The following is a 7,989-nucleotide window of genomic DNA, read 5'->3' as shown; positions in this document are numbered from 1 at the left end:
AGACCGCCATGTGTCAGTCGCACGTTGAAGTAGTTGTTGCAGCCAAAGTAATCGTTGGAGATCGAGGTCCCACGAACCACCAGACCGTGAACAGTAAGGTCCAGTTATTTTTAGCCAAAAATCCCGAATGTGAAGAGTTCTCGTACAGTGGGTCTAGTGCACATGAACCCGGTCCGGTGCTCCAGGTCGCCGAGTTCTACCTGAAGCGCTCTTTGGAGAAGTGATCCATTGGCGCACGAACCCAGTCAGGTGCGTCAGGCATTGATCACCTTCTAAAGTGCTCTCTGCCCACTCGGTCCGTTGCGACATAGGGAGCAAAATTTAAGTTCTTTTTCGCTAAAACTTCTTTACCTCGAATTGGCTAGTCTTGGGAGCTTTTATATGACTTAGGAAAACTTAAGTCGAGCATGCCTAAATGCTTGCCTAATCGACGTGGTGTCCCAACTTGAATACCCCTCTCAAGTGATCTAAAGATCAACTTGAATACCATGGTTCTTCCTTATATCTCAATACAAATCCCCTCGCAAGGATCTCCACAAGTTGGAGTCTCTTGTAGCCATACACAACATGAATGAGTTACAATTTAGAACAACACAGGGGAGATGTAGAACACACACAAGGGCAAAGCACAACCCCCGCAAAGTTACGAAACAAATGCACAACGAAAGAACAACACTATCTCACAACAGACGATGCTCGAATCGCTTCAGGGAGTCTCACAAATGCGTAGGAGTGATGTATGTGCTCTTGATATTCTTGGGTATTGAAGGAGGTCGAAATGGCAGTAATTTTATAGCCCGAAATTGTCCCATAGTTGTTGCACCTTCCTTCAAAAAGCTGTAGAAATTCAGCTCTCGGCTGGCACACTAGACCGGATCCTGTAGCGACTTCCCTAGGATTCTGACTCGCACCTTCTAACTCTAACAGTCACCAGACCAGTCCGGTGCACCTACAGACCATTTGCCATGTCAGATAGCCGATGGCCGTCACGCGAAGTCCGAAAGTAGTCGTTACTGGGAAGTCCGGTGACACAGTAGACCCTCTATTGTAGTCGGTCCAATGAATTATAAAATTAATTCCTGAGACTTCAAAGTTTGTCTGTATAGGCGGCCCGGTGCACATAGACCCGGTCTGGTGCACCAGGCCGCCTAAGGCCCAAGTTTTGGCTGTCTGGTAAACCGGTCTGGTGCACCACCGGACTGGTCCGGTGAGCCCCAGACCAGCAGACTTAAGTCCATTTCTTTAAAAACTCATTCCATTTGACTTGGCCTTTCTTATGACCTTCCCTACTGAAAGGGAAATGTGCCCTTGGGCCATTTCTATAAGTGTTTTGGTGATTAGATGTCCAACACATATTGATTGAGTTCTTATGAGTGAGAAGTGCAAATCGAAGAATAAGGTATGTTTCTAGACTTAGTAAATTATTTTTGAATATTAACATGTTTATCTAAGTGCTAGAAACAGTGCTAAGAAAAGAAGAAAATAACTAAAGAAGAATTGGCTAAGTCAGACAAAACCAGCACCAGCCTGGCACACCAGACTGTCCGGTGCTCCAGGCTGGCTCGACACTGAAAGGGAAATAGGCTCACACATTTTCCTAAATGATTTTGGTGGTTGAATTGCCCAACACAAATAATTGGACTAACTAGTTTGCTCTAGTTTATAAGTTCTACAGGTGCCAAAGGTTCACAACAAACCAATAAAAAGTCTAAGAAAGGGTTCAAAAAAAAGAGCAAAAGACAACCGAAGGCTGCCCTGGTCTGGCGCACCGGACTGTCCGGTGTGCCACCGGACAGTGTCCGGTGCACCAGGGAGATCAACTCCAAACTTGCCACCTTCGGGTTTCTGGAATTGCCCTCCGCTATAATTCACCAGACTGTCCGGTGTAGCACTAGACTGTCCGGTGTGCCAATCGGAGTAACGGCTAAAGCGCCAACGGTCGACTGCGAAAGTGAACAGTGAATAGTGAACAACGAACAGTGTGGACTGTGCACGCAGAGTCAGAGCATGCGCCATAAGGCGCACCAGACAGTGAACAGTGACTGTCCGGTGGCCTACATGTTAGAAGCTCCAACGGTCGAACCCTAACGGTTGGGTGACGTGGCTGGCGCACCAGACTGTCCGGTGCGCCCTTCGACAACAGCCTTCCCTAACGACCACTTTGGTGGTTGGGGGTATAAATACCCCCAACCACCAACACTTCAAGGTATCCAAGTTTTCAGCCAACACATTCAATACAAGAGCTAGTGCCTTCAATACAAGACACAAATAGAGTGAATCAAAATCTCTCCAAGTCCCAATTCCACTCAAAGCATTAGTGACTAGAAGAGAGAGTTTTGTTGTGTTCTTTTGAGCTCTTGCGCTTGGATCACTTTTCTTCTTCCTCTATTCTTGCTTCCAAGTTCTTTGTAATCAAAGCAAGAGACACCAATTGTGTGGTGGTCCTTGCGGGAACTAAGTGTCCCAATTGATTGAGAAGAGAAGCTCACTCGGTCTTAGTGACCGTTCGAGAGAGGGAAAGGGTTGAAAGAGACCCGGTCTTTGTGACCACCTCAACGGGGAGTAGGTTTGCAAGAACCGAACCTCGGTAAAACAAATCACTGTGTCATCCGCTCTTATTTGCTTGTGATTTGTTTTCACCCTCTCTTTCGAACTCAATTATATTTCTAACGCTAACCCCGGCTTGTAGTTGTGCTTAAACTTTATAAATTTCAGATTTGCCTATTCACCCCACTCTAGGCGACTTTCAATTGGTATCGGAGCCCGGTACTTCATTAGAGCCTAATCGCTCGAAGTTATGTCGGGAGCTCACGCCAAGAAGGAGATGGTGACCGGCGACAAGCCCGCTACAAGCCACGGGAAGGCTCCATCGGGAGAGTCTGGCAACAAGAAGAGGGAGGAATCACCTCCCTGCGTCAAGTCGCACCGGAGTGGCGACAAGAAGAAAATGATGAAGAAAGTGGTCTACTACGAGACCGATTCTTCGTCGCCTTCCACCTCCGGCTCCGACACTGTGGCAGAACCACCCGAATTATTCCAGCTTAAGTGCCTAAGTCATGCCTCAGGGGCCGTAACACACTTAAATCGGAATAACCCGTCAGTCCCTCAGATCTAGTCTGATAGAGCCACTTAACCGGGATCAAATTCCACAATCTCACTCGAAGGTGAGTCATAGGAGAAATACAATAAAACAAGAAACCTCAAATTAAGTGCTGAATTATTACATAGATCGGAGTTTTTGAGTAGCAAATAAGAGTTCACAAAATAAAATGCAGCGGATAATCGATGTCGTCGGTATCGAGGAAATGGGCAAGGCCTAGCCCACTACTCCTCATGCTCCTCTCCTGTCGGAGCAACATCCCACTCGACCGTCCAACCCGGTGGCAGAGTGGTAGGCCAAGTCACACCATCAACCATATCCTGAATTGTACCTGCAAAAATTATGCCACAAGCAAGGCTGAGTATACTAATACTCAGCTAGACTTACCCGGTGTGAGGAGTCTACTCCTCTTCCTCTAGACTATGCAGCTGTTTGGCTGAGGGGTTTGGTTTGCCAAAAGCACTAGCTGTTTCTAAAATCAATTCTTAGCTTTTCATATTCTAGTATCATTATTTTAGCTAGGTTTGCTCCTTCTAAGCATACATGGTAACAAGCATTTAGTTCAATCAACAAATTGTCTCATGTAACCTCATTTCACTTCTTACTCGATGCAGTACAAGGGGTCAAGCAGTCTCATTAGCTGCGAGAAGCAGGCGATTCGAATCGAGTTTTTATCCTTGCAAGGTAAACCTAAACACACGACATCTCAGGGTACTCCGACCCCACACATGACAACCGTCCCCATCGATTCCCCATTCGCGTCCAGGCCTCACCGCCTTGGCATACAATGCTCCACTGACCCCGGCTGCCGCCGTGCAGTGACCGCACTTGTACCCACCATAGCTAGCATGGGAGACCCAGTCTCAGGTCGCATGAGGGATAAAGTCCGTGCCTGGCTTCACTCAGGTACTAGGTTTACCGGTTACCATTTTTCCCGGCATGTGCTTAGTACGTTCAAACGCTTGACTCAGGTATCCACACATTAATCCTTAATTCCTTTTTCCCGTCTCATGGGCAAGGCATCCTCCCTGGATCCAAGTCCATAGACTAACATAGATCCCGTTATCAAGATGAATACAATCAATTCCTAACCTCGCGCGAGTGCTAGAAAAATCACTCGACTTCTACCGAGATCCTCATTAGCAAGCAACTACTCGACCTAGCATACTAGTATTCATCTCAAAAAGGAATCCTAAGTTCATGCAACTAGAGGTTTCAAGCAACTCCTACACTTAAGTGCACATTACAATCCTACAAGCATTAAGTGTAGTAAAGTAGCATATAATAATACGGTTATGCATATAAACCCGGGCTTGCCTTCAATAGCTGGGGCTGCAGGGAGATCCTCGATAGCAGCCTCGGAAGCTTGCTCCTGGTCCTCCTCTTGGACAGTTCCTTGCTCGGGGATGAGCACGTACTCTCCGTCGGCGATATTACAATCTAATGAATGCAATGCGTAAGATATATGCATGATATGATATGTGCTTTAGTAATTTCAACTTTTGATGGTGTATGATCTACTTGAGTTAGATAGAGTTAAACCTTACTTATGTGAGACCTTTGGGTGGTATACTTGGTAAATTGGATCAATCTTAGCTAAGTTAAGTGGTAGGTTTATTTTTGGGGTTCCACTGAACTCTTTTTAAAGTCTTAGTGAGAATTGACAAGAATTCAAGTTGAACTTATTGGAGTGAGGTTTATTTCTTCTTTCTTTTTTCTTTATTCCCCTTAAGTTCTTGGAGTGGGTTTGAACTACAAGTTGCCTTAATAAATTTCCAAAAATTCTGTAAAAATTACAGTGGCTTATTACTGGTGTATAGTTCTCTGTCTCAAAATTTGGGGTTCAAAAAGTGAATAGTTCTCTCTGGACAAAATTACCAAATTTTAGGGCAGAAGGGGTGATTTGAACTACAACTATCATTTAATAGCAAGTAATTCTCTAAGACTTATTTTTGCTGGCATTTAGGTGCTGTAACATGACTTGGTACAAATTTATAGCCAATAATACTTATTAGTTATTTTACTAGGATTTTCTAAAGTTTCTAGCAAAAGGGGTGCTTTCTACTACCACTATATTTGAAAAACATCAAACAACAGATTTCTAATTTTTCTTAGCTTCTATTTTGTGCAAGAGCAATCATTCTGAAGTTTGGCATCTTTTTGCTTAAGGGAAGGGGTGGTATGCATTAATTGGATTAAATGGCCTTTCTTATAAAATATTGGCAATATGTATTATTTTGCATCTTTCTAAGGGGTTTGTATTTTTCTCTGGTGGCCTATCTCATTATTTGACCTAGCAAAATTTTATTTGCCCATTATTTCATTATTATGGGTTATTCATGATTTATTTGGAATATGACTCATTATCACATTATATTTATTTACCCTACTTAAAATGATGGGCTGGGGTGTTTATTATTTTTACAGTGGGGTTTTGGTGATTACAAGTCCACTTGATTTTTATTATCAATTTTGGGTCTGTTTTTATAATTCTAATAATTGATTTCTAGTTGGAATAATGCTAAATAAAACATTTCACTTTAAAACTGATCTGGACTAGAGGTCCCTTTATTTTTCCTAGGTTTTCTGTTACTTAAGCAAACTAGGAAAAATAATTTCATCCACTGGTCATTAAGTTCTAAGGCCTTTCTGATTTTCCTAAGGTTTGGGCAGAAATGGCTTTTAATGGATATCTAAACTAAATTTTTCAATACTGGGGTTCTCACTATTTTTAAACAGTGCTTAAATGGGGTTTGAACACCTACAAATTTTCTTAGGTTCAGCACAGAAACATAACTAATTTTCCTTAATTAAACAAGGTTTGGTCAGTTTCTATGTTTAATTTTAAACTCTAAAAATTAGAACAGAAATCATAGGGTTCAGTATTTTTAATTGGTAGTTCATAATATTTAGAATTTAGCAAAATTGGTTTGACAACTTTTGGTTAAGAATTCATCAAGTTATGAATTTTCTAAGTTCTGTGTTTATTAAAAAGGTTAAACAGAAATGATTAAATGGAAAACTACTTTGCAACGGGGTCCCTGGCGGGTGTTTTAAGTTTTCCTCACAGATTAGTCCCTGGGCTATTATTCAAATGAGTCACTGACATCTCAGAAAACCCCCTGGGTTCTTCTAATCCTAACCCGAGGTCCTTCCCCCAATTTAAACAGTACCCACGGCGGAAGAAAGGGCGGAGGGGCTTATCGGCGGCGAGATTGCTCCTGTGAGGTGGCTGAGGGTGTAGGGGAGGTCCTGAGGGTCACGACGATGTGCGGGTCGCCGTCGGGGATGGTCGGAGTTGGCCGGTCCGCGTGCGCAGGCGGGGGAGCTCGTCGGCGACGAGGAGTCCGGCCTATCCAGGGCGAAATTGACCAATCAAACGGGTCAGAGAGCTTCACCAGGGATCAAGGAAGGGATGTGCACGAGGAATTGAAGAATGGCTCACCGGAGTGTCCAGTCCACGCGTGCAGGCGGGCGGCCGAAGTCCGGTGAGGTCCATCTTCGCCTTCCGGTGAAGTTCTGCCGGGTCCGAGGGCTTGGAAAGCTTCACGGGCCTATGGTGGAGCTAACCGAAGCGCTGGCGCGACTTGGGGGTGACTGGAGTGGGCTGGCCATGGTGGCCGAAGCTCTAGCGGCAATGGCGGGCGGAAAGGAGCTCGCCGAAGCTAAGGAGGGGTGTCTGGCCGGCGATGGTGAGCGCGGGGTGAAGTGAGGCGCGCCCGAGGAGGTTTTATAGGCGCGGGCGAGCACGGCCGAGGGCGGGGCTCTGACAAGCGCTCGGGGCGTGCGCGGCGAACGCCAGTGCGCGCTCTGGCGTCTGGCACAGCGTCGAGCACGAGGCAGCGCAGAGAGAGGTCGAGTTCAAGCGCGGATTGGGCCCAAATCTTTGAGATTATGGCCATGATCCCGTTGAGAGATCTCTTCCTCTCATGTTCCTTTGTCGTTTGTGTGTGGAGGCTAGCAGGTTTTGCTGACTGGATTAAGAGATAGAGAGGGGAGAAATCCTGTTTGTCTCACTGCCGCACACAGGGAGAAGATCTCTGGTTTGATGTGTCCAAGGCACGCGTCCCAATGCCATCTTCTGGCACAAGACAGGGAGGTTAGTTATGCACGTTTTTGTCAATGGGGCCATTAGGATTTGAGTTAGGGATCAAGGTGAACACGCTTGATCTTTGGCTCAAGGTCTGAAATTCAGAATTCTGAATTTCAGAATTCCCTAATGAAATCCCACTTGAGAGGCTTGTTTAGAGTTTTATTTAAATTGTTTTGGCCAAGCTTCCTTAATCTTTGTTGTTGCTTATTTAGTATACTTTAATGTTTATAATTGGCCCAAGTCATGATTCTAAATTTTCATACTCTTTTCCCCATTTTCTTGAATTTTGTTTATAGGGCTCAATTAGGGTTTTTGTTGGGGTTGCACATTTTGCCTTTTTGAAAAGCCCATTTGTTTTGAACATGATGCTTTTAAGTATAAGCTTAGTGGGTTCTTTATCCTTAAATCAACTTGATGTTCATGCTCAATTTTGGTTCACATAAGATGATGGTTCTTTGGTTAGCACTTGAGAGAAACCCTAGGTGACACTGGGGTGTCACAGACATGCCGTCCGTCACTTCTAAGCGCCATGAGCGCAAGAAGTTTAGTAAGATCCCCTTACGCTATCCTCGCATTTCCAAACACACTCCTTTACTTCCGTCCCACTAGGCAAACCACCGGTTTTTGATGGTGAAGATTATTGTATGTGGAGTGATAAAATGAGGCACCATCTAACCTCACTCCACGCTAGCATTTGGGACATTGTTGAGTTTGGTGCGCAGGAACCATCCGTGGGGGATGAAGGCTATGACTCGGACGAAGTGGCCCAAATTCGGCACTTGAACTCCCAAGGCAC

Source organism: Zea mays, chromosome 4, assembly GCF_902167145.1.
Source record: "Zea mays cultivar B73 chromosome 4, Zm-B73-REFERENCE-NAM-5.0, whole genome shotgun sequence".
NCBI classification, from domain to species: domain Eukaryota; kingdom Viridiplantae; phylum Streptophyta; class Magnoliopsida; order Poales; family Poaceae; genus Zea; species Zea mays.
Note: the sequence above shows the minus strand (reverse complement) of the source record.